General features: G+C 43.4%; 2 long non-coding RNA genes and 1 pseudogene across 2 annotated transcripts in view; 2 read left to right on the top strand and 1 right to left on the bottom strand.

Annotated features, from left to right (window-relative positions):
* Nucleotides 1-27,604, top strand: part of Pax6os1 (paired box 6 opposite strand 1) — a 134,251-nt gene that overhangs the window by 98,685 nt on the left and 7,962 nt on the right. The window lies entirely within an intron of this gene.
* Nucleotides 16,763-17,513, top strand: Rpl10-ps1 (ribosomal protein L10, pseudogene 1; annotated as a pseudogene).
* The window catches only part of 4930527A07Rik (RIKEN cDNA 4930527A07 gene), a 73,201-nt gene continuing 67,599 nt past the window's right edge, over nucleotides 22,003-27,604 (bottom strand). The window contains exons 2-3 of the long non-coding RNA NR_166134.1: nucleotides 23,089-23,211; nucleotides 22,003-22,268 (exon numbers count right to left, since the gene is read on the bottom strand). This is a non-coding gene — a long non-coding RNA (RIKEN cDNA 4930527A07 gene). The remainder of the gene's footprint in view (nucleotides 22,269-23,088; nucleotides 23,212-27,604) is intronic.

The following is a 27,604-nucleotide window of genomic DNA, read 5'->3' as shown; positions in this document are numbered from 1 at the left end:
CTCTCTCTCTCTCTCTCTCTCTGACTGCAGATTAGAACAAACCTCCAGCACCTGCCTGCCTGCTGCCATGCCATGATAATAATGGACTAAACTTCTGAAACTGTAACTAAGCCCCTAATTAAAGCCTCCCTTCTAAGAGTTGCTGTGGTCCTGGAGTCTCTTAACAGCACTAGAACAGTGACTAAGACACCATCCTTCCCATTCTAAATAGTCACGATCAACAAGGGTTTTCCAATAGACTGATTTCCTTTCCTGATCCACTGCTCACAGTCTAGGCACCTTTGGGCCTGTCACCTCAACATCTTCCCTTATCTGAGAACCAGCAGTGACATTAATTGCTTGCTCCCAAGAATGTTGTGAGAGCTCAATGGGACTGCATATAGCACATAGCAGTGTCTGGGTCAGCTTTTGTTGCTGATTGAGCACCATCCTATAAAAAATGGCATATGGTTCCTTATGACTGGGTTACTATTATTACCTTTTGGATAATATTAATTATCAGACACTGAGACATAGTTATAGAAGTATAAATGTATTTCTCACCTTGTGGGGTTGTGATTTAGCAAATGAACCTGTTCCCTCTCACAGGTCCTTCATGGTTTTTAGAAACTTTAGATGCTGAGAAATTCCTTAGGGATCAAAGGCAACTCTCTCATTTTATGGTTGGAGACGCAGAGACACAAAAAGGAAAAGAGAATTCAGCCATGGATTGGATTCAAGTCTCTGGATATGGCATTTGTTTTTGTTAATTTCTCCCTTGTTGCTGTCAAATAATTTTTATTTTCTTTTAGATAAAAGTTGTTCTTTAACCTTAGGGAGCTTAATTCCATAAGCTTCATACAAGTGTAGCTCATTTTTGTTTGTAGGAGTGAGAGAGAAGGGGAGCGAGCGACTGGTCGAGGAAGGAAAGAGAATACACCCTGTCTGAGATGGAATCTTCTGCACCTGAGATTCTCTCTTCCATCTCTTGTATTCTGTTGCTGATGCTCTCATCTATGGTTCCAGATTTCTTTCCTAGGGTTTCTATCTCCAGCGTTGCCTCACTTTAGGTTTTCTTTATTGTGTCTACTTCCCTTTTTAGGTCTTGGATGGTTTTATTCAATTCCATCACCTGTTTGGTCATGTTTTCCTGCAATTCTTTAAGGGATTTTTGTGCTTCCTCTTTAAGGTCTTCTACCTGTTTAGCAGTGTTCTCCTGTATTTCTTTAAGTGAGTTATTAAAGTCCTTCTTGATGTCCTCTACCATCATCATGAGATATGCTTTTAAATCTGGGTCTAGCTTTTCGGGTGTGTTGGGGTGCCCTGGACTGGCAAAGTGGGAGTGCTGGGTTCTGATGATGGTGAGTGGTCTTGGTTTCTGTTAGTAAGATTCTTACATTTACCTTTCGCCATCTGGTAATCTCTGGAGTTAGTTGATTTAGTTGTCTCTGGTTAGAGATTGTTCCTCTGGTGATTCTGTTAGCCTCTATCAGCAGACCTGGGAGACTAGCTCTCTCTTCTGAGTTTCAGTGGTCAGAGCACTCTCTGCAGGCAAGCTCTCCTCTTACAGGGAAGGTGCACAGATATCTGGCGTTCGGACCTCCCTCCTGGCTGAAGATGAAGGCCCAAAACAGGACCTGTCCCAGAAGCTGTGTTGCTTCGGCCTGTCACAGAAGCTTCTGTAGTCCACACTCTCACCTGTGCAGAGTAGTCTTGGTGGAGTCCTGGAACCAAGATGTCTGCCTCCGATGCTCAGGCAAAGCCCTCCCGGGCCGGGCGGACACCTATCCTCTGGCCGGGAAGGTGCCCGGATGGGATGTCTGGGGCCCGAAAAGGGGGCTGCTTCAGAAGCTCTGTGGCTCCCACCTGTCCCAGAAGCTGTTGGCTTCTGTAGTCTGCACTCTCACCTGTGCAGAGTAGTCTTGGAAGAGTCCCGGAACCAAGATGTCTGCCGCCAATGCTCAGGCGCTGTCTGAGATGGATGCTACAGAAGGGATGTTCCTGGGAAGGCAGAACTCTCCGGATATGAGTCTTCCCAACCAACTCAAGAAAACTACTTGAAATCAATAAGATTAGTGAGAACATAGAAGAAGACTGTGGGGAGCCGCCCTCACATTCGCCGTTGCAAGATGGCGCTGACATCCTGTGTTCTAAGTGGTAAACAAATAATCTGCGCATGTGCCAAGGGTAGTTCTCCACCCCATGTGCTCTGCCTTCCCCGTGACGACAACTCGGCCGATGGGCTGCAGCCAATCAGGGAGTAATACGTCCTGGGCGGAGAATAATTCTCCTTAAAAAGGGACGGGGTTTCGCCATTTCTCTCTCTTCCTCTGGCTCTCTCTTGCTTTTGCTCTTGCACTCTTGCTCCTGAAGATGTAAGCAATAAAGTTTTGCCGCAGAAGATTCTGGTTTGCTGCGTCTTTCCTGGCCGGTCGAGAACGCGTGTAAGAGAAGACATCACACACTTCTGTGTGTCTTATGCTCTGAAGATGTGGCAACTCCTGCTTTAACCATGGCAGGCAGGCCACATTTCCAGAGATCACTGTCTCAGCCACCAATTTCCACATGACAAATGACCCTAACACATGCTGGTGGACTATGAGTAACCCTCCTATTAGACCTCTCAGACATGTGGGCTAGAACCTAGGCAGGTCTTGGCTGTGTGACAAATGGTTGTTGGTTGCATTCAAGTGGAGAACAGACTAGTCTCAGAGGCCTGAATGACATTAAGATTCCACTTCTTACTCATGGGTCTAACCTTTGCCAGAGTGGCTTCAAGGCTCAGCTCCACAGAGACTGAGTGGCAGATGCATCAGACAGCATCACCTCAGACAACATCACCTCAGACAGCATCACTTCGGCTATACTTTATCAGTCATAGCATTCACGGGTTCAGTTAGATTTAAGAGGGATAGGAAAGACTCTGTGTCTTCAGGAAGGAACATCAAAGATGTCAAATTTCAGTGACTCTAAGGGGAACCCCCATTATCCCTAAATGCACCCCACAAGCAGCCATCTTCATAAAGATTACTATAACAGGAACACAGAGCCTCCCTTTCCAAGAATGCAACTCCATGGAAATTCTGTATAAACCAATATTTCTTGGATATTGTTAAAGGGTCATAGTTAGCAAAACAGAGTGCATGGTATAGATACAGAGTGCAAGGATACAGTCCCGTGGGTTTCTAAGATGCTTATAGTGCTTATTAAAATTCATTCCCAATTTTGCACACACACACACACACACACACACACACACACACACACACACATATCCCCAGCAGCTATAAACCCAGCTCACACTTCATCAAATGTCACTGAGAAGCTAGGACCTAAGTCAAGAAATCTTGCTCAGCTCATTCAATCTTTGCAATTTGATCAAGTTTTCTTTGGGTCAGTTTTCTGTTTGGAAATAAAAAATGACCTGATGGGACTTCCTGGGACGAAAACATCATGGCTCGGGCTCTTGGACACATCTCCAGGATTAGGAACAGTTATATGCAAAAGAGTATCAATGAGAGGTTCCCACGACTCAAAGATTGCTGTTTTAAATTTAAGAATAAAAAATGCACAGGAGTCTTCTATTGTAAAGACTGATAAAAGAGGGGGGTGTATACAACTTATAATTATACAGGAAAAAGAAGTAACCTTCCCCTCACAGAACAGCTGCTGTTGTGTGACTGAGGAGATGTGAACGGAATCACTCCAGATAGGAAACCGATTACAGACCAAAATAAGGAGACCATCACAATCCAGCTTGAAGAGCTGTGAGTTTTATTTCCAGAAACAGAAATGGCTCAAAGTTAGCCCATCTCAGCATGGGTGACAGCCCGCAAAGATTGGAAGCCTGGAGCAGACTTCATCTTTCTCACAGCCCAGGTGCCCTGATCCTCATAAGAGTCACCATGTTCCCTGCCCCTTTCAGGCAGCTCAGTTTCTCTGAGAATTTCTCTCAGCAGCCATTTCTGTTTGTGTATGCTCAGGAGAGAAGGGGCATAGTGTACTGGTCAGTCTCTGGGCCCTCCTAAAGCCTTTGAGTTATTTCCTGAGTTTGGCAAGCTTCCTTGTAGGATGGAATGCTTCACTTCCCCTTAGAAACTTCATGTCCTGGCTGGAGAGTTGGCTCAGTGGTGAAGAGCACTGACTTCTCTTCCAGAGGTCCTGAGTTCAATTCCCAGCAACCACGTGGTAGCTCACAACTACATGTAATGGGATCTGATGCTCTTTTCTGGTATGCAGTATGCCTGAAAGAGAGTAACAGTGTACTCACATACATAAAAATAAATGAATAAATAAATAAATCTTTTTTTAAAAAAAAGAAAGAAATCTGTGTCTGGGGGGCTTCCCACCAAGCTGCAAGGAAATTGCTACACAACAGCACACTCTATTAAGTGTGGTGGAGGGGGGGAATGGATGCAAAGAAGAGAAAGAAACGAAGCAATCTGGAGGAGGCATGCACAGTATTTAAACGTTAAACACCATGCTGCTAGCCACTGTGCCCCCCCCCCCCGGCCCTGTCACCTTCCAGCTCCTTACACAGAGCCAGCTATGAAGGTTGAAGGAACTGGTTTGCTTTCAGTGTATTTCTGAGCTTTCCCAGTTTGAGAAATATTTTTATTTCTTCACTTAAAAACTGATCTATCATTATTACTGTTTATTATTTGAGACAATGTCTCAGTTTACCTCTGTCTGACCTGGAACTCACTTTGTAGACCTAGCTGGCCTTGAACTCACAGAGGATCCCCTAAACCCAATTCTGCCTCCAGAATGCTGGGATTAGAACTGTGTACCGCCATGCCCAGCATTATTTTTTAATCATGTGTATATGTTTGTATGTAGGTACAGATACATGACTGCTGATGCCATCAGAGTCTAGAAGAGAGAGGGCATAAGGTCCCTAGATCTGGGATTATAGGTGGATGTGAGCTGCTTCATGCAGGCACTGGGTATTAAACTTAGATTCTCAGCAAGAACAGTAAGTGCTTTTAACCATTGAGCCATCATTCCAGCCCCATTTTTGGAAAATGACAGTTATTTGTCCTCTACAAATTCCTGACATACTGATCCAACATGGATGATCTGTAGTGCATGCTATAAGGCAGGTCCTCTCAAAAATCTCTTTCCTCAAGAAAAAGAAAAGGGGGTTGGGGGAATTGTGATATTACCAGCTGTTTTCTCATATTGAAGAGAAGAAAGAGAAGAATAAATCCCAAGCTTCAAGATCCTTAGCCATTCACTGAAGTCCCTTGTTCCTAGCCTCCCATGCTTAGGACTGCAGCCTGCCCAGCCTCTTTTGGAAAAGGACAATCCAATTGTAAATATGATCTGTGCTTCTGAGAACATTTGAATGGTAATACTCAAGCAATTACTTTCCTTTCAAGATCATTAAACACAAATCAGACTTGTATTTTAATAGGGCTGCCAGTGTGGCTAATGACAGGGAGGGTAGCTTAAGGGTACATTTTCCTTCTAATGGGTGAATGTTTACATTATCACCCTTTCTGAGAAGCAGGCTTGGGGGAAACTGGTCCACACTTCAGAACCATTTCTTCGCTTTCTTGCACTTCACAATACAAGACCTTTCTTTGGCCAAGTAACACGTTCAGAGAACTTATAAGGGATAGTTCATTGTCCAGAGGGCCAGGATAGTGCCTTCCTTGCCCTTCCTCTCTGAGGCACCCACACTCCAACTTCCTGAGTGACCCAGCAGGGTCTACACAAAGGGAATGGTCTCCTGGGGACTGCAGAGAGCGGGGACTTCCCACAAGAGCCTCTACCCTCATGGCTTGGGTCTCAGAGTAACACTGTTTCCCTCCTGTTTTGGCTCTTCCCTCGCTAGAATCGCAAGTACCAGTGACATCTACAGTAGCATTTCTGGAGACCAGGAAGATGTCCATCAGAGAAGTTGGACACTGGGGTCTGCAAATACTCTTCGGGAAGGCATACTTAGCAGACAGAGCTGCTGGAGCCAGGAACAAAGATGCTCCAGTGCTATCAACTTTGCCCCTCCAGGATGTTCCACGATCCCTGGATCCTTATAAAGTGGCATAGCTGCCATGGAGTGAGGCCATGGGTTCACCCAGTCCCCAAACATTCCTTGACTGGCAATGGGAGCTGATAATCTAAGCTGAAGATAGAAACTTTGACTCATAGGTACTACAGAGGATGCTCTTTGAACATGTGGTTTGTTGTCCAGCTGTATGCCTTGGGCACAGGACAGGGGTGTCTTTGTATTTGGTTTCCAGAGAGTAAAGTAGAGAAAATGATGTGCTTTGGTAGCAGCATCACATAATTGTCTCAGCTATCTCTGTGCTGCCTCTGGAAGTTCGCTTAAACTCTTCAGGCTTTATTTTCTTCATCTGTAAATGGAGGCAGGGCAACATTAGTAATACTCACTTCCAATGCTGGCTTTGCATCTTAGGAAGGCTTGAGGTCCTTTGCAAAGGTGCATCAGCTACCTTTGCCTGCTATAGACATTGCAGACAGATAACCAGGTGATGAAGTTGCTTGATACTCACAGCCATTCTTACTATTGGCTTTGGATGGAAGAAGGGAGACAAAGCTTTAGAAAGGAGCCTCTGAACCCTGCAGACAGCTCTGCCTCCCTCAGAGCTCTGTGAAGAACCTACTGGTTTCTCTTCTCTGTATCAAGAAGATGTAAGATTAGACAAGGCAAGTCTTCTGAGGTCCTGGTCTTCCCTGGAATGTATATATTCATTCCATGTTAGCTTCCTGTTTACAGTTCTTTTTAAAACTAGATCTGTCTGTCTGTCTGCTTATCATCTATCTGTCTATCTATCTATCTATCTATCTATCTATCTATCTAATATCTTCTATCTATCTATCTATCTATCTATCTATCTATCTATCTGTCTATCTGTCTGTCTGTCTGTCTGTCTATCATCTATCTATCTATCTATCTATCTATCTAATATCTTCTATCTATCTATCTATCTATCTATCTATCTATCTATCTATCTATCTATCTAATATCTTCTATCTATCTATCTATCTATCTATCTAATATCTTCTATCTATCTATCTATCTATCTATCTATCTATCTATCTATCTATCTATCTATCTAATATCTTCTATCTATCTATCTATCTATCTATCTATCTATCTATGTGTCTATCATCTATCTATCTATCTATCAATCTATATATATATATCTATCAAATGTGCATTAATGCACTGCCTGTATGTGTGTTTGTGTGAAGGCATTGAAACTTCTGGAAATGGAGTTAGAGACACATGTGAACTTCCACATGGGTGCTGAGAATTGAACCAGGGTCCTCTGAAAGAGCATCCAGTGCTCTTAACCATGGTGTTCTCTCTTCAGTCCCTGTTTAAAATTCTTGTTTCAAGGAACTGTTGTATTCATATACTTCCATATGTATAGAATCTGCTGATGGGATCCAGGATGTACCCTTTACTCTTGGGTCAGGAGACAAAATGGTGGTCAGAATAAGTTCAACTGGGCTCGAAAAGTCAGCAAGCATGGTACTTAGAGGGAGAGCAGGGATAGTTCAGGACCCATGGTGAGGTTCCCATCTCTGGATCCAGCCTGTCAAGTCATCAGTCTGTGCCCTAACTTAGTCTCTGGCCTGTTGTCTTTTATCTTTCTGTGGTTACTCACTTAGAAAAGGGAAAAACAAAAGCAAAAATCAAATGAGCAGACAGACAAACAAACAAACAGACCAACCAACCCTCTGGACCGCTTTTGTGCACAGCTGCTTGTTCCCTGAAGAACCGAAAACTCCCATGAATAGAGTGTCACTAAGAAGATTATGTGTCCCCAGAGAACAGAACACCCCAGAGCATCATCTCAGGGACATGCATTTAGGGCTTTGTGCTGACCTCTCTTGCCTAATAAGTTTAATAATAAATAGTTCTCCTCCAGACAGTGGTCACTAAGTCCCTGTGGAGATGGAGCACGGGCTCAGGAAGAGCTTTCAGCACAGTTCATTTTAATCTTTTAGGGTGGGCAACTGGTACTTGCCAATTAGTCCATTTGGGAGAGATTTGTGACCAGACAGAGCTCTGGTTCTCATAGACTGAGGAGATGGGCCTGTTACACGCAAGCTGAGGCTGACTGACTTCTGCCAGAGAGCTGGTAGGTACTTCTTCAGGAATTTAATAACATACTTTCCTATATAATATAATGTTTTTAATAATAAAAAAATCAATAGTCCACAATAAGAAGAAATAGGCGCATGCCTTTAATTCTAGCACTTGGAAGTCAGAGGCAGGAGGATGTCTGTGAGTTTAAGGCTAGCCTGTCTATGTTGCCGATTTCAGGATAGTTAGGGATATATGCTGAGACTCTGCCAACAACAAATGGAAAAAAGAAAGAAAGAAGAGGGAAATATACTTCATTAACCTATTACCTAAAGGTAACTAGAATTTGGAAGAGTTTTTGGGCATATGATAGTACAATATGTAAAAATTTTCTCCCAGCAATACCTCTCCTGGGCATATATCCAGAAGATGCCCCAACTGGTAAGAAGGACACATGCTCCACTATGTTCATAGCAGCCTTATTTATAATAGCCAGAAGCTGGAAAGAACCTAGATGCCCCTCAACAGAGGAATGGATACAGAAAATGTGGTACATCTACACAATGGAGTACTGTTATTAGACGCGTTCTCACGACCGGCCAGGAAGAACACCACAGACCAGAATCTTCTGCGGCAAAGCTTTATTCTTACATCTTCAGGAAAAGAGAGCAAGAAGCAAGAGAGCGAGAAAAGCAAGAGAGAGAAAAAAACGAAAACCCCGTCCCTCTTAAGGAGCATTCTCCTTCGCCTCGGACGTGTCACTCCCTGATTGGCTGCAGCCCATCGGCCGAGTTGACGTCACGGGGAAGGCAGAGCACAAGTAGTCATAAGATACCCTTGGCACATGCGCAGATTATTTGTTTACCACTTAGAACACAGGATGTCAGCGCCATCTTGTAACGGCGAATGTGGGGGCGGCTCCCAACATCTCCCCCTTTTTCTTTTAATAAGAGCAAATAGGCCACCCATATTAATGAGAGTGGAGATAGAGGTCAAATCCCCAGTGTGTAGGTAAAGGAGCCATGTACAGGATTAGCTCTTAGGCTCACAGGCTTTTACCCAGAGCAACCCTGACCTGCTCCCGTGTCGTTTTGCCTGGGGGAAGGGAACTAGGACACTGAACCTTCATGAAAGATGACATGTCTCCCTAGAATAGGCTCATATGTGCCGCAGAGCCCTTCTACTGCAGTGCTTAGCCTTGCAACTCTCTCGGGCTGCTGAAGCACACTCACTCTATCTCGTGCAATGAGTCTAGCCTCGTGAGATATAAGAGCTGAGTGGCCAGCGACCTATTGCCTAAGCATAGATATATCAGGGGAAGCTCCATGTTCTAGTCCTGCAAGCGCCTGGGCAATAACCACCTTGTCTCTCCTAGTTTAGGCCTTAAGCTTACAGACCAATCAAAGAAGCAACACTAATCCACAGCAAAGTGTATCTCCAAATAATATTAATCCCACCCATTTTTTAAAGAAAGAAAATGCTGAGGAGATCCAATTGGGTAATCCTTTGGTCAGGGACAGGTCCAAGCGCGTGGAGTTGACCTGAAGTCTCAATTCCCGAAGGATCTGTTTAAATTCAGCCATCCAATTCTGTAACATATACTGAAAAAGACTTTTTGACAAATTAGCTGCCCTAGTAAATTTAACATACTGAATGGAAATAACACACAATCCCGGAAACTTTTGTTCACATCCCTGCTGAGTTATTTGTCATAATACATCTAGTTGTTTCTGGACAAGATCTATGAGTTGATTAACCAGCATGAGACCTCTCTGTATCTTGACATTAGCTGAGGCCTGTTTATCTATGACTGTAGTCACTGAGGCTGACAAAGTGTTAATGGTGTCAGTCATCTGGACCTGTCCAGACAGAGCCAAGGCTGTCTGAATTAAGGCCAAACCCAGTTCCTAGTTAGTGGTAAAAAAGCAGGAGAATACTTGAGCATTATACATTATTATTGACGCCCTGGACATCACCAAGACGAGGGACATTAGTATTCCCTTGGTCAGTCTGGATTTTTCGGGTGAGTCTTTCTGGTAACCAAAATGGGTTGTCTTCATTCTGTGGGAAAACACAGATAGCTCCCCTGGATCTTATCAAGATAGGATCCGGGCCATACCATTTATTATCAAGGACATTTTTCCATTTAACCATCTCATTGGGCCTATCTGGCTCTGAACAATGACGTTCAGCCGCAGTATGGCCATGAGCATCAATATTTAAAAAATTGAGTGTAAAGAGTGCCAAAGACACCGACACTCTTGGTGCTCGGGGTACAGTCTCCTCAAAAGTTCCCCTCTTCTGTTTTATAAGATAGGCTTTGAGGGTGCGATGCGCACGCTCAACAATACCCTGTCCTTGAGGGTTGTATGGAAGTCCAGTCAGGTGGGTTACGTCCATCTGACGGCAGAACTGTTGGAATTTTTGAGACGTATAAGCTGGTCCATTATCAGTCTTAAGGAGTCTGGGTTTCCCCCAAGCACTCCATGCCTCAAGGCAATGTTGAATCACATGTGAGGCTTTTTCTCCGGTTAACGGAGAGGCAAACATGATGCCAGAACATGTGTCAATGGACACATGGAGATATTGAAGTTTTCCAAAGGAAGAAACATGTGTAACATCCATTTGCCAGACCTGTAGAGGTCGAATACCGCGTGGGTTAATTCCCACATGAGGAACTGGCAAGAACTCACAGCAGCTTTGACATTGAGTAACAATGTCACGGGCTTCTTTTCTTGTCAAGGAGAAACGACTGCGTAATGTTTCAGCCGTCACATGAAAATTGTTATGAAAATTTCTTGCAGCCTCTACCGGGGATGATAGGGCAGCAGCCACCACTTTAGTGGCCTTATCTGCCAAATCATTTCCCAGAGCCATGGGGCCAGGTAGGCCTGAATGGGCTCTAACATGAGTAATATAAACAGGAGATCTTCTAGATAACAAAACTAATTGTATCTGCTGAAAAATATTGGCAACTCTACTGGAAGGCTTAATCACTCCAGCCACTTCTAAAAGATTTACTGCATTTACCACATAACAGGAATCTGACACAATATTAAGGGGTTCTAAAAAGGTTTTTAAAACTTCTAAGACCACTAAACATTCTACCACTTGAGGTGAATTTTCATTATATTGTTTGGATACCACTTTACCATTAGCCACATAGGCACCTATGCCAGTTTTTGATCCATCAGTATATACCACAATCCCATTTTTAAGTGGGTTTCTTACTGTTATTTGTGGAAACACAACAGATTGATTTTGGGCAAACTGTAAGATTGGATGCTTTGGATAATGGTTATCTATTTTTCCTGAAAAGGAGGTAGCTAAAACTGCCCAATCATTAGATGCGGCTGCCAAGGTTTGAACCTGTGCAGCAGTATAAGGTACAATTAAAAGATATGGACTTTGCCCAAAGTGGGTGATTGCTGCTTTTAGGCCTTTAAGGGCAAGCTGTGCAATTGCATCAGGATACCAATCTATTATTTTAGCTGGGGATACGTTTGGATGGATCCACAACAATGGCCCATTCTGCCACAAAACTGCAGTTGGCAATTGTGCTGTCTTAAAGACACACAAACTGAAAGGCTGCGAATCCTCAATACGTTGTAATTGTGCATTCTGTAAGGCTTTTTCCACTTTTTGTAAGGCCTGGTTAGCAGCTAGAGTAAGAGTCCTAGGGGAGGAGATATGAGGATCTCCTTCTAAAATACTAAACAAAGGCCTTAACTCAGCGGAAGGAATCTTTAAAAAGGGTCTGAGCCAATTAATATCTCCCAACAGCTTTTGAAAATCATTTAAGGTATGGAGGTGATCTCTTCTTATCTCTACCTTTTGGGGCACAATCTTATCTGGGGACACCACAGAGCCCAAGAATTGTCCTGTATCAGAAATTTGGACCTTTTCTGTGGCTATCTGTAAACCCCACTGACTTAAAGTTTTAAGTAGAAAAGGATATGCCTTTTGTAGCATGGTAAGGTCTTTATGGCACAGGAGGATGTCATCCATGTAAAGGAGCAAAATTAAAGAGGGGAATTGTTCCCTCATTGGCAAAAGAGCTTTTTGCACATAAAGCTGGCACATTGTAGGACTATTGGACATCCCCTGTGGTAAGACCTTCCATTGATACCTCTTATCAGGTTTAGCAGAATAAGCTCTCTGACCCGTTAACAAGTCAAAAGTCCAATCTCTCTGCTCTGGAGTTAAAGCAGCAGCGTTTGCTCGGGCCTGCGCCTGTGCCGCCTCCTGCCACAGAGCTCGCCATTCCACATATTTGGCCATACTAGGGAGAGCGGCTTTTGCAATCATTTGCCAGTCGGCAGGAGTTAGTGCCATGCTGGCAAGCCTGTCTAACTGCACCAAGGTAAAATTAGCATTGATTCCATATTTAATCTGCACATATTCTACCGGAGCGTGGACACGCCCACCCTCGGCTCCTTCAAAGACTGGAAATGCCTGTTGTATTTTCCTTTGTTCCTCTCGGGGAATGAATGAGTCTGCGCACTGCCTTTCTGCGCACTGCCTCTCTGCGCATTGCTGACGCACTACGGGCTGACGCACTACGCAGGGCGGGGACTCCGCATAGGGCGGGAGTGCACCTGGTAGCCGATTGCCCTGAGGCCAATTAGCAAACTGGCCTTCGCCAGCCGCTTTTGGCTTTTTTCTTGACCGATTAGCTGGCTGGTAATGGGCTGCTTCTTCCTCCCAGTCTGTTTCCTCAGAGGAGGATTCTTCATCTGCTTCAGAACTACTAAGAGCTGGCTTCCTGAGCTCATCTAGTGACGAGTATCTCCTAGAGACCTCCGCTAATCGATCTTTTTTCTTCTCCCTTTTTCCTCTTTTTCTTCTAATCTCTCTCCAGGTATTCCTACCTAACCTTAACTTTTCCTCGGGTTCAAGACCCTTGGAAAGGCCTGTATACTTACCGTTTCTCCTTGTTCCTACTCTCTCTCTCCGCTTTACTTCTGATAGACTGTCCTGAATTTCCTCTAGAATTTTTAGCCCTGCCTTAAGCACTATATAACATGTGAAAAGGAACAAAAGGGCTCCTAACACTAGAAAAAGTTCAAGGCCAAACATACCTGGTAAAGCCATTTCTCACTTCCGTTCCCCAGCTGATGAGTTCTGAATTCGGCAGTTGAATCCTTCTCAACAGTCTGCTTTACGGGAACCTTTATCACCGTCGTTCCCCAGCTGATGAGTTCTGAATTCGGCAGTTGAATCCTTCTCAACAGTCTGTGTTACGGGAACCTTATAACCTTGATTCGCAGTTCTGGTTCTGGAATGAAGTATCCCTCCTGCGCCAGTCCGGAGTTTTTTCTCGTCCCGGAATTCGGCACCAATTGTTATTAGACGCGTTCTCACGACCGGCCAGGAAGAACACCACAGACCAGAATCTTCTGCGGCAAAGCTTTATTCTTACATCTTCAGGAAAAGAGAGCAAGAAGCAAGAGAGCGAGAAAAGCAAGAGAGAGAAAAAAACGAAAACCCCGTCCCTCTTAAGGAGCATTCTCCTTCGCCTCGGACGTGTCACTCCCTGATTGGCTGCAGCCCATCGGCCGAGTTGACGTCACGGGGAAGGCAGAGCACAAGTAGTCATAAGATACCCTTGGCACATGCGCAGATTATTTGTTTACCACTTAGAACACAGGATGTCAGCGCCATCTTGTAACGGCGAATGTGGGGGCGGCTCCCAACAGAGTACTACTCAGCTATTAAAAAGAATGAATTTATGAAATTCCTAGCCAAATGGATGGACCTGGAGGGCATCATCCTGAGTGAGGTAACACATTTACAAAGGAACTCACACAATATGTACTCACTGATAAGTGGATATTAGCCCCAAACCTAGGATACCCAAGATATAAGATACAATTTCCTAAACACATGAAACTCAAGAAAAATGAAGACTGAAGTGTGGACACTATGCCCCTCCTTAGAAGTGGGAACAAAACACCCATGGAAGGAGTTACAGAGACAAAGTTTGGAGCTGAGATGAAAGGATGGACCATGTAGAGACTGCCATATCCAGGGATCCACCCCATAATCAGCATCCAAACGCTGACACCATTGCATACACTAGCAAGATTTTATCGAAACGACCCAGATGTAGCTGTCTCTTGTGAGACTATGCTGGGGCCTAGCAAACACAGAAGTGGATGCTCACAGTCAGCTAATGGATGGATCACAGGGCTCCCAATGGAGGAGCTAGAGAAAGTACCCAAGGAGCTAAAGGGATCTGCAACCCTATAGGTGGAACAACATTATGAACTAACCAGTACCCCAGAGCTCTTGACTCTAGCTGCATATGTATCAAAAGATGGCCTAGTCGGCCATCACTGGAAAGAGAGGCCCATTGGACACGCAAACTTTATATGCCCCAGTACAGGGGAATGCCAGGGCCAAAAAGGGGAAGTGGGTGGGTAGGGGAGTGGGGGTGGGTGGGTATGGGGGACTTTTGGTATAGCATTGGAAATGTAAATGAGCTAAATACCTAATAAAAAATGGAAAAAAATTTTCTCTTTCTTATTTTCATATGTGCTTTGTATAAACATTGAGATTTCTTTTTAAAAACATATTTTAGTTTTATTTTATTATTTTTGTATGTACGAGCATTTTGCCTGCATGCATGTATATGTACCACATATATGTCTGCTGCCTTAAGAGATCAGGAGATGGTGCCAGGTCTTCTGGAAAATCAGTTATAGACGGTTATGGGTCACCATGGTGCTAGGAATCAAACATGGGTCTTCTATAAGAGCAATGAACACTCTTATCTGGTTCAGCTCTCCAGCTCCCATTGGATGATTTCTTTCATTCTTTCTGCCCTTTCTCTGTCTTTCTGTCTCTGTTTCTGTCTCTATTCCTGTCTCTGTCTTGGTCTCTTTGTCTCTCTGTTTCTCTGTCTCTGCCCCCTCCTCCTCTAAGGATTCCTGGACTCCAGGCTCTGTGCAAGGCAGGCCTTATACATTCAGATTTTTTCTTGAAAGCAAGGTCTTAGCATGTAGCCCATGCTGGCCATGAACACTCTACCCTCCTCCTCCAGTGTCCTAGATGCTAGGATCACAGATATGTGTCAGCGTGCATGTATATAAACTTTTTAATGAATATAATTTTTGGTAACTAACACTTTTTGTAAAATTTGTTTAACCATTTCTACATGATTGGGCTTTCTGACTTTCTGTTGATAAAAATATTAGGGAAAACATCTAAGGATATTCAGCGTTGTTGTTTTCTGAGATTATTTCCTTAGCCAGAATCAGTGTTGGACTTACTGCTTTAGAAGGGGCAACCATTTCATAGGTCTTACCTAACCTGTATTGCAAAGTAAAAATTATGTTGGTAAGGAAACAAACGAAGTAGATTCCAAGGCTCTGATACCACGGTTTCATCCTGTTTCTAGACTCTTCTTTTCTAGGGCATTTAGGGTGCTGGGCACTGAACATAATGCTTATGCATGGTAGACCACTGGATTGTTTCTTTTTCTCTCTCTCTCTTTCTCTCTCTCTCCCACCCTCCTCTCTCTCTCCCACTATACCTATGAATCTATTAAGATTGTGAAGGATTGTGGCTAACCTAATTTGTCTTTTTCTTTTCCACCATCCCTTTCTCCTTTCTTCCCTCCCTCCCCTCCTTCCTTTCTATCTTCTCCCTTTTCCCTCCCTCTCTTTCTCTTTCTCTTCCTAGTCCCCCTTTCTTTTACATGAGTTTCCACAGCCAAAGCTATCCCGATTCTCCTGCCTCTGACTCCCAAGTGCTAGAACTACAGGTGTGTGTCACCATGCTCAGTTCAAACTGATTTTCCAGTCCCATACTGCCAAGGCAGTGTATGACATATTCTCACTCGCCTAAAAGGATTTATTTAGAAAGTATATAAAAATAATGTTAGGTTCCTAAATCAAGTACATTTAAGTGTAAGGAATTATTTATTGTTGGATGTGATTAAAATGGAGAGGAGACATCCATCCAGGTAGAAGCCGTTTGTTCTCTGGCCTTTAGCAGTTTTATTTTCTGCAGGCTGCATGGTCAGGAGAGTCTCCCATTGGCTCATAGGAAAATGCCAGAAGCCCCATTGTCTTCTCCTACCTTTACAGCAACTTACCACCTTCCTACTAGCTCCAGCAAAACTCTAGCATCTATACTTATTGATTCTAATTAGCCTACTTTGAGTCATGTGACTAACTGCAGAATTTTATGGTCTTTTATGTCTTTTCCTCTAGAGCCATCCAGGAGCCACCTCACCACAACCTAAGCTGAGCATGAGAAAGTCACCATAAGAGAACAAAGCAATTCTTACCTATATAGGCGGCACGAATCACAGCCAAATAGCAATAGTGTGAGTCAGAATTTCAGAATCATTTTGATATGCATTTCCCCATAACTGAGGAATTTGAACATTTCTTTAAGTGCATCTTGGCCATTAGAAATTCATTTGTTGAGAATTCTCTGTTCAGCTCTTTACCCCACTTTAAAATGTTGGTTGTTGGTGTTTAGTTTCTTGAGTTCTTTATATAATTTTGGATATTAGCCATCTGTTGGATATAGGGTTGGTGAAAATCTTTCCCCATTCTCTAAGCTGCCATTTTGTCCTATGGATGGTCTCCTTTGTCTTATAGAAGCGTTCAGTCCCATGAGGTTCCATTTATTAATTGTGGATCTTGGTGCCTGGGCAGTTACTGCTCTGCTCAGGAAGTTGTCTCCTATAAGAATGTGTTCACTCATTTTTCCTCTGGCGCGCCACCGACGATCCTATTGTCATCATGGGCCGCCGCCCCGCCCGGTGTTACCGGTATTGTAAGAACAAGCCATACCCAAAGTCTCGTTTCTGCCGTGGTGTCCCTGATGCTAAGATCCGAATCTTTGATTTGGGACGGAAGAAAGCAAAAGTTGATGAATTCCCACTTTGTGGCCATATGGTGTCAGATGAATATGAGCAACTCTCTTCTGAAGCACTGGAGGCTGCCCGTATTTGTGCCAACAAATACATGGTAAAGAGTTGTGGCAAGGATGGCTTTCATATCCGAGTGAGGCTCCACCCTTTCCATGTCATCCGTATCAACAAGATGTTGTCCTGTGCTGGGGCTGACAGGCTCCAGACAGGGATGCGTGGTGCCTTTGGGAAGCCCCAGGGCACAGTGGCCAGGGTTCACATTGGCCAGGTCATCATGTCCATCCGAACCAAGTTGCAGAACAAGGAACATGTGATTGAGGCTCTGCGAAGAGCCAAGTTCAAGTTCCCTGGCCGCCAGAAGATCCACATCTCAAAGAAGTGGGGCTTCACCAAGTTTAATGCAGATGAATTTGAAGACATGGTTGCTGAGAAGCGGCTCATTCCTGATGGCTGTGGTGTCAAATATATCCCCAATCGTGGTCCTCTGGACAAGTGGAGAGCCCTGCATTCCTGAAGGCTTCAATAGTTCTCTCCTATACCCTACCAAATCGTTCAATAATAAATCTTGCATCAAGTTCAAAAAAAAAAAAAAAAAAAAGAATGTGTTCACTTTCTCTTCTATAAGATTTAGTGTGTCTGGTTTTATGTTGAGGTCTATGATCCACTTGGACTTGAGTTTTGTGCAGGGTGATAAATATGGATCTATTTGCATTCTTCCACATGCAGGCATCCAGTTAGACCAGCACCATTTGTTGAAGATGCTTTCGTTTTTCATTGTATGATTTTGGCTTTTCTGAGATTCTATCTTACACCTGTCAGAATGTCTAACTTAAAAAACTCAACTGCCAGCACAAATTGGCAAGGATGTAGATCAAGAGGAACACTCCTCCACTGCTGGTAGGATAGCAAATTTGTACTTTGGAAATCAGAAAATTGGGAATAGTTCTACCTCAAAACCCAGCTATGCCACTCATGGCCATATATCCAAAAGATGCTCCACAATACCACAAGGACACTTGCTCAACTATGCTCATAGCAGCTTTATTCTTATTAGTGAACTGGAAACAACCCATCTGTTCCTCAACTAAAGAAATGGAGCCTTAAGTAGCCACCTCCTGTATTCAGGCAGTACTTCCAGTAGAGAGATGGGGATACCAACCCATCCAAAAACCTTTGACTTAAAATTTGCCCTGCCTACAAGATGTGAGATGGAGTAGAGATTGAGGGAATGGCCAACCAATGACTGGCCCAACTTGAGCCTCACACCATGGGAGAGAGCCAACCCCTGACACTATTAAAGATACTCTGCTATGCCTGCAGACAGGAGCCTAGCACACCTGTCATCTGAGAGGTTTCATATAGAAGCTGCAAGAAACAGATGCAGAGTCCCAAAATCAAATATTAGGCAGAACTCAGGGAGTCTTGTGGAAAAGTTGGGAGAAGAATTGAGGGAGCTGGAGGGGTCAAGAACACCACAAAAAGTCTTATAGAGCTAACTATCCTGGGCCCATGGGTGCTCACAGAGACTGAGCCACCAACCAAAGAGCATGCATGAACTAGACCGTTTAGAATATTATTAAGGGAACTTTCTAGAGGATGTGAATCTTAAATGTGGTGTTACTGTCATTAATTTTTAAAAAAGGAGTTGAAGGGCTGAGGAGATATCTCAGTAGTGTCATCTTCAGGACCCACATTTTAAAAAGCCAGGCATGGAGGTGTACACTTGCAGTCCCAGCACCAGGGAGTCAGAGACAGGGAGATCCCTAAAACTCATTGGTCAGCTAGTCTAGGTTGCTTGGTGCATTCTAGGCCAACAAGAGAACCTGCCTTTAATCAACAACAACAACAACAACAACAACAACAACAACAACAACAACACCACAAAAAACTTTATGGGGAAACATCACCTGAGCTGAGGAGTAATTCCCCTGAGATAGTTTGGCCTTCACATATACATGTGCAAACATGTATGTGTACCTGTATGCATACATAAGCACACATGTATACACACACACACACACACACTGAGATCCAGACATGGTGGTTTACTTCAGCAGGAAAATCTTGAGTTTGAGGCTAGCCTGGACTACATAGTAAGGCCCTGACTCAAAAGAAATAAAAAGGGAGGGGGAAGGCAGGAAGGAGCTGAGGCCTCCCGGGGCCCATTAAGGACTCATATGACTGTTAGCATCAGGTAAAACAGGCCATCACTGAAGCCATCTCTAGAAAACCAAACCCACTCCTTCATTTAACTAATATTTATCATTAATTCAACTCCCGAGCTGCTGGTGTCCTGGGTGCCAAGTACACGATTTCCATGCAACCTTCCTTCTGCTTTAACCTTTGGAGGAATATGATGAATGGCCTGAAATGTCTGGCTGCACTCTGGCTGTCCTCAGGCCATGCATATGTTTATTTACAGTTGGAATGCCTCATTGCTGTTCTGGCTGGCTGGGCTGTAATTTGCTGAGGCACTTAAGCTTCACTATTGGGAATGGGGGGGGGGGGAGAAATCACAACCACAAAACAGCTTCTCTGCTAGCCCTAATTTGTCTGTAATGTTTGTACTGAAGATTGTCTGGTTGGCCTATTCAACTGAAATGCAGCAGAAATGTAGAATAGAGCACATGAAAGAAATAGGTATAAATCGATAATAAATCCTATCAAATGAAGAGAGCTTCTCTGGCAGCCTTGCAAAGTATTTGCATAACCTAATTTCCCACACTAGGATCTTTGCTAGTGTTTAAACCGCTCCAAAAGAAAGAGCAGCTATTTGTGCTTTTGCTTGAATAATAGTTATTTTAAAATTCACCTGAATATCCTAATATATTTCCGTGAGGTGTTTATCCCATAGCATGAGACAATGGAACACCGGCTAAACTCCGTGTGCCGAGATGGTGACTGTATGTTCATTTATTCTATTAATGTCAGTTACACTGTGTGCCAGGCTCTGTTCTGGGTGTTCTGGACCCAAGAGCAGAAACCATGGAGAATGAGTCATTGAGAACACAACGCCTTCAAATTTTAGCAAGCTCAGCAAACGTGGAGTCGGAAGACTTGAGAAAATGGTCTTTCCTGACACATGGTGGCCATGTGGTCTTGGGCAAGCTGATTAATCTTTGGGGCTTTGTTGTGTTACTTATTTAACCTGAAAGGTATAGAAAGGCAATGTGGGATGCTTAGGGGCCTAAGAGGTAAGCTATCTGGGGACTGCACTCAGGGGTCCCCATTCCCACATTGTAGCTGTGTGTCCCAAATGATCTCTGAGTTTCCACCCATCAAGTGTGTTTATAGGAAGTCTAGCTTGTGAAAGCCTTGAGATGATGGCTCAGTTCTAGCCTCATGCTGGCCTGGAAGTAGACTTTGTCAACTTGGAACAGATTCTTCTATCACGACTGTTACTGTCATTATTGTCCCTGGACTGACCCCTTTCTAATTATGGTAGGCTCTGAACTCAGTCATTTGGCTTGATATGTGTTTAGTGAGAGCTACTGGAAATGTATTGAGTGGCTATGTACTTAGTAACATCAAGCCCTTTCTGGGACACAGTTGGGAATAAACAGCTCGTTCCCACTGCTAAGTAGCAGGAATAATAATGGAGAGAGACGGGTGCTACATTTGTAAACAAACCATCGGCATAAATAACCCATGTTCAAACAGTGATGCCTGCTATTAAAGAAATAAAGTAGATTTAACATACAAGGAGGTGAGTCTTTACATGTGGGGACACTTTCCCTGAGAGGTGAATTCTAGATGACAGCATTGTATCAGAGACGAGAAGAGTTTTCAAGGCAGGGCAGAGATCTGGCTTACAGATCTCTGCACAGGAGAGATGCATCATTGAAGGGATAAAAGGGAAGCTAGCCTGTGGGCCTGGAGGGTAGCTAACAAATAGGGAAATGGCATAAGAACTAGAGGACAAGATGTAACTCAGTGGTAGAGCATTTGCCTAGCATATAACTGATGACTGAATTTCTGATTCTCTTGTCTCTGCCTCCTGAGAATTACTGGTAAGTCTCTGTCTAGTTTGTATGGTGCTAGGGGTTGAACCCAGGGCTTCCTGTATGCCAGGCAAGCATTCTACTAACTGAGCTACATCCCTAGCTCCTTTCTAGTATCATTTGTTCCTCAGGGCAGAGGTAGCTGGCAAAGTCCTTTAATTAAAAAATGAGCAATGTCATTGTTTATATCAACTTATCACAATATTAAGTGTACCTGAGAAGAGGGAACCTCAACCGAGAAGTTGCCCTTGTCAGGTTGGCTTATGACTATGTCTGTGGGGCATTTTCTTAACTGCTGATTGATTTGGGAAGACCCAGCTCACTGCAAGTGGTCCCATGCTTGGCATTTGGGCCTGGGCTGTATAAAAAGGTAGCCTAAGAAGCTTCAGAGGGAATGCCAGCAAGCAGAATTCCTCTGTGGTTTCTGCTTCAGTTCCTGCCTTGAGTTCTTGTCTTGGGTTCTGTCCATGACTGGCTGTAATCTATAATCCAAATAAACCCCTTCCTCCCCAAATTGCCTTTGACCATGGTATTTATCACTGAAGCAGGAGATCAAGCTAGGATTGACAAAGTGACATGTATCTGTAATCCAAATATATAGAAGGATAGTGATTTTAATCCTGGGTCACACAAAATGAGACCCTGTTTCAAGGCACCAAGGATCTGGGGATATATCTCCGTGGTAGAGTATCTGCAAGTACAAGGCCATGAAAAAGAAATTTTTTAAAAAGTAAAACATACATTTGACATAAATCTTTAAAACTTTTAAAATCCGTATAAAGTAGAATATTATAAGTTGAAAAATTACTGGGATAGTCTTGAATCTGTGGTTTGCCTTTGATAAAGATGTTCATTTTTTTTTCTGACATTAATCCTTCTGATCCATGAGCATGGGAGGTCTTTCCATCTTCTTTTCCATCTTTCTCAATTTGTTTTTTTCCAGTATTACAAAGTTTCCAGTGGAGAGGTCTTTCAGTTCCTTGTTGAGGTTTATTCCCAGAACCAGAAGGTTCCCTGCAGACACTTCCACAAGTGAGGACATATTGAAACCACTGAATGAGACTACTTCGTGAGCAGAAAGAACGGTTTATTGGGAGATCAAGCTGCCAGGCTGCCTCGGTGGGTAGAGGCATCAATGTCATAGAAAGCATTGAGAGTTTTGTTGAGACAGTTAGAGGTGGGGGAATCGGTGTCCAGCTAGAAGAGCCCAAGAGTTTGAGCACTGGGAGGTGGGATACAGGCCAGAAGAGCCTGGGCTGATGTGGGGACTTAGGTCTACATCATAGGCGAGTTTTGGTTAATCAGGAACTAGATGGCCAGTACCCATGGTAGTCAACTGTTGGGGGCAAATGAGGAAAGTATTAGTTTTTCTGACAAACAGAAACCTGCTTCAGGAGATTTCTGAGTAATACCTAGTTTAGGTGTCTGTTTACTTGAAAACAATTGAGGATCCAGCCTGCGTAAAACCCAGACTGTCATTTTGGACATTGTTAGTGCACTTGCCTAAAGGCTACACTTTGGACCTAACAACTTCCAGGACTTCAAAGAACTAATGCCAATACTGTTCCATTAAACGGGAGAGGAATGTTTAGGAGTAAGTGCATGTGGTGGAGAAGGGAAAACTTTCAAGGGAAAGGAGATAGACTGCAAAGGTATAAAGGCTTAAAGAGGAATATTGGAACAGAAAGGATTTGGGAGGGTAGGGTAGAGTAGAAAATATAGGGAGGAATAAGTAACACTAAAGACCTTTAGAAAAAGTCATAGGAAACCTACATATGACTGTAGAAGATCACACACACATACACACACAACAAAGGGTTAAAATGTAGTTACTCTGGAATAGGGTAACAATGTCCCACCTATATGTCACAGACATCAAGTGACGACTTCAGTCCCAGGAATGTTTTGGCGCTGTTGACCAGTGGGGTCCCATCGATCTCTCAAATATTACAGGGCATTGCCCTGTAGTTGTAATTGGTTACTTTCTAGAGCTTGGGAGGAAGACCCTATTGCTAAGGACTCCACAGACCTGAGTCACAGAACATAGGGATATCCAGTTGCCACTGACCCAGAAGCCTCATCCCTCCTGGCTAACTTTATAATGCTGGAAGATGCTGTGGCCACTGCTGGAGGAGAAAGGTCATCATAAATCTTACCCAGCTGGAAACCCATTGTGCTTCAGTAACAACTGGTCTGCCAAGGTGTGCCCACTGGTGTGACAGTGGCATGAACATCATGGAAGTGTCCAATCACTTTTCTGATTAGATGTAAGTCCTACCCTACAAGATAAAATCCAGTAACACCATTACTGACTATGAGACTGTGACAAGGCCCTAGGGGAGAATCTACTACTATTCTATTGAGTCGATATAGGACTAATTCCTAATGATTTACTATAAATCCATCTCTCAACCCTCAGCAGAAAAGCATCAACTTACAACAGATAGTTATTAACTCAGAGACCTAAAACTGATCAAGATACAGAGATTAAGAAACTGTGGAATGCTCAGCCCTAAATGGGACATCTATATCACTTCCTCTCCATCCAAGGCTCAGGGATAATGGGAAAAGAGCATAAGAGCTAGACATGGCAGATGACTGTAGAGAAATGGTGCCTTTCAGACATGGGGATAGCTGCACATATGAGCCCAAAGAGGTTGTGATAGCATGTGCAAGCCTTGAATCATAGCTCAACATAATGAAGGCTATATATGACAAATATGTCATCACATGAAAAAAATCAAAGCATTCCCAAGATCAGGAATAAGACAAAAGTATCCATCCATTTTACTCCTATTCAGTAGTGCTTGAGGGCTTAGGTAAACTACAGCAGTAAGAGAAGAGAATGAAAGGTATATAAATAGGAAAGAAAGTCAAAGTATCCCTATTTGTAGATGATGTTATTCTATCCACAAGAGACCCCAAAGATGCCACCCTAAACCTCTCAGAGTGATGAACACAGCATGCAAGGAAGCAGGTCACAAAATTAGCATACAGAAATCAGCAGACTTCTTTTTGTTCCTTATAAAAAGAAAGCATTTAATTGAGATCTTGCTTAGAGTTTCAGAGGGCTAGCCCAATTTCATCATGGCAGAGGGCAAGTCCAATCTCATCATGGCAGAGGGCTAGTCCAATCTCATCATGGCAGAGGGCTAGTCCAATCTCATCATGGCAGAGGGCTAGTCCAATCTCATTATGGCAGAGGGCTAGTCCAATCTCATTATGGCAGAGGGCTAGTCCAATCTCATCATGGCAGAGGGCTAGCCCAATCTCATCATGGCAGAGGGCTAGTCCAATCTCATCATGGCAGAGGGCTAGTCCAATCTCATTATGGCAGAGGGCTAGTCCAATCTCATCATGGCAGAGGGCTAGTCCAATCTCATCATGGCAGAGGGCTAGTCCAATCTCATCATGGCAGAGGGCTAGTCCAATCTCATCATGGCAGAGGGCTAGTCCAATCTCATCATGGCAGAGGGCTAGTCCAATCTCATCATGGCAGAGGGCTAGTCCAATCTCATCATGGCAGAGGGCTAGTCCAATCTCATCATGGCAGAGGGCTAGTCCAATCTCATCATGGCAGAGAATATGGCAACATGTAGGCAGGTATTGTTCTGGAGAAAGTTGTTGAAAGGTTCACATATCCTCAGCCTTCTTATGTCCCAGTGACAAGCATACTGGAAAGGAAGTGAGGACGCAATCCCGTTCATGATACTCGACAGTCTCCGCCCTCATGGTATGGTGACTGTCGTTTTCTCTGCATTTTTAGGTGTCCTTTTACTTACTTTAAACATTTACAAGCTCCTTCTGTCTTTTTCTCTTTACAAAAGAAAACTTTCCCCTTCCCCCGTTCCCACTCCTTTCATTTTCCCTTTCTTATTCTGACTCTCTCACTGGGTCATAAGAAGGCATCTTCTAGTCTGACACCTTACCCAGAAGTCTAACCATATTATCAGGTAGGTCAGAGAAGCAATTACTTCCTCAGTGCCGTGGTCCTTGCACATCCTAGGCAAGTGTTCTAACACTGAGCCAAATCACCAGTCCTGTTTTGCTTTGTTGTTTGAGCCATCTTCTCAGTATATAGCTCAGGTTGGCCTTGATGTCTTAAGCATGTCTGGGAATACAGGCATGTTCTCTGTCTGGCTGCTTAACACCATTTATAATACATTATAACATCAAATGAGCCTGGAAAGAACATCATAGTTGCGTTATACTCCTGTGTAATAGGAGAAGGTCTCTTGGTGAATTTTTATCTTGAGGGACTTATCCCTCGAAGCCATAAATATTCACCTCTAAATTCATTCCCTTGGCCAGAGGAGCAAATTCATTTGTCGTTGTTCTGTTCTGGCTTAGTCCAAGAAAAGCTAGATTCTTCCTTTACCAGCACTACTAGACATGTACACATGCCAAGTTATTTTTCTTTAGGACTCAGTTTCTTTATTGGCAAAATAGAAGTATTAATAGTACCCAGGCCAAGGCTATCTGTGATGATTACATAGGCTAACACATGACAAACATTTAAAAACACTAAACAATTGTTATTTATTCTTTCATTCCTATAAACCACACCCATTAAGCCCTTACTATATATAAGAGTTTTCAAGCCAAGAACCTGCTGCTTGGGAGGCTGATGCAGGAGAATTGCCAAGTACAAACCCTGCCTGGACTGTAAAGTGAAACCAAGGCTAGTTGTCTCACAATAAAAGATGAAGGGCAAGTGGGATCAATGCATAAAGGAGCTTGTGCCCAAGCCTGTTAGCCTTAGTTCAATTCCTGAGTACCATGAAAAGGTAGAAGGAGAGAAATGATTTGGTACAATTTTTCTCTGTGCTGTGACACAGTACCACCCTCCTACTAATAACAAATAAAATAATGTTTAAAACAAAATAAAATAAAAATGGACTGGGATGTAGCACAATGGTAGGTACTTGCATAGCATGTACAAGGACCTGATTTCAATCCCCTGTGATAAAAGAAAATAAGGAAGGGAGGAAGCGTTAGGAGGAAAAATGGAATACAGAAGACACAGTGCATGGGAAGATATGTATGTTATGAACACCAGAAATTCACTTGAAAATGAGTTAAAATTTTTTTTATTATTATTATCATTATTATTGTGTGTGTATGTGTGCGTGTGCTTGTCAGAGGATATCTTTTAGAAGATGATTCATTTCTCCAGTTTGTTTGAGGCAGTGTCTCTGTTTATGTTAAGAATCATACTCCAGAACTAACCAGTACCCCCCAGAGCTCGTGTCTCTAGCTGCATGTGTATCAGAAGATGGCCTAGTCGGCCATCACTGGGAAGAGAGACCCCTTGGTATTGCAAACTTTATATGCCTCAGTATAGGGGAACACCAGGGCCAAGAAGTGGGAGTGGGTGGGTGTGGGGGGAAGGGTATGGGGAACTTTCGGGATAGCATTTGAAATTTGAAATGTATATAAAGAAAATATCTAATTTAAAAAAAGGAAAAAAAAAAGAATCATACTCCAGGCCAATTGGCCCATAGACTTCATCCAAATCTCCATTTCTGCCCCCCACCTTGCAGTAGGAGCGGACACCATCACATCTGTCCTTTTTTTTTTTTGGTGGGGGGGTTGTGCACTGAACTCAGTTGGTCAGGTTGCAAGCACTTTTACCTAGGAAGGTGGTCTACCGGCCCATGCACCTAATTTTTAAAAACTGTCTACAATCATACATAAGTATTTTCGTTGTAAAGGGGGTGAATGTACTTTTGTATTTTAAAATTCAGAGACCTAGAACTTACATCCACACTCCCCAGTCTTTTTTATCTGTGCTTTTGAATGATCAGCCTAGAGCACCATTATCTACCATCAAGTCAAGGGCTTGCATGATATACCAAGCTTCTTACACTGGAAATCTAGTTCACAAAGCAAGGTTTTCCCCTCTCTTCACAGGGCTAGAATTTTTGACTTTGATATATCATTTATGCATCTCATCCATTATTGATGCATTACAGCTTTGACATGAAGCAGCGACCTTTTAAAATCAAAACTACTCTGTCCTGACCTGTTTCTTATCCATACTCTTTTCAGAGCACAAGAAATTCCTGCATACAGCATTCACATTGAAGCATATTTTTTTCTTGCAAACAAACAGCAGGAAGACCCTACACAACCTGAGTGCTCCTATTTGGTAGAGAAGCTTCGAGTGTGTGTCTCATTTTAAATTCTGAAGTGCAAATGTCACACAACGAAAGTATCAGCAGTGACTTAAATGTGGTTAAATATGGAAACTCGGCGTAGAGTCCGTGTTTATTTGTAGCCAGTGACAGTGATAAGGGCAGGAGCCCTCCCGATAAGTGGCTTTCAGCCATCGTTAATCGGCTGATAGATGGATAGAAAAGAGGCTGGTCACAGAGGACACCGCCTCGCCCTCTGAAATGGAACAGGCTCATCCATCTCCCAGAGGGCGAGAGGAGGACCACGTGTGCCGCTGATTCCATTATTCTGCGCAGAGCAACCTCAGAGGCTGAGAGGAGAAGGCAAAAATCAAGAGACCTTGACCCGAATCATGGTGGAAACTCAGAGACTCTCAGTATGTCAGAGCTACATGGGTTCTTGGTGATCCTTTAAGTCAACCCCTGTATTTTTAGATGAGGAAATTTCCATGCGTAACTGTACACCAGCATTTATTAATCAATGCACACGTGTTCA

This window comes from Mus musculus, chromosome 2 (assembly GCF_000001635.26).
Source record: "Mus musculus strain C57BL/6J chromosome 2, GRCm38.p6 C57BL/6J".
In the NCBI taxonomy this organism is placed as follows: Eukaryota; Metazoa; Chordata; class Mammalia; order Rodentia; family Muridae; genus Mus; species Mus musculus.
Note: the sequence above shows the minus strand (reverse complement) of the source record. Positions and strands in the feature narration are given on the sequence as shown.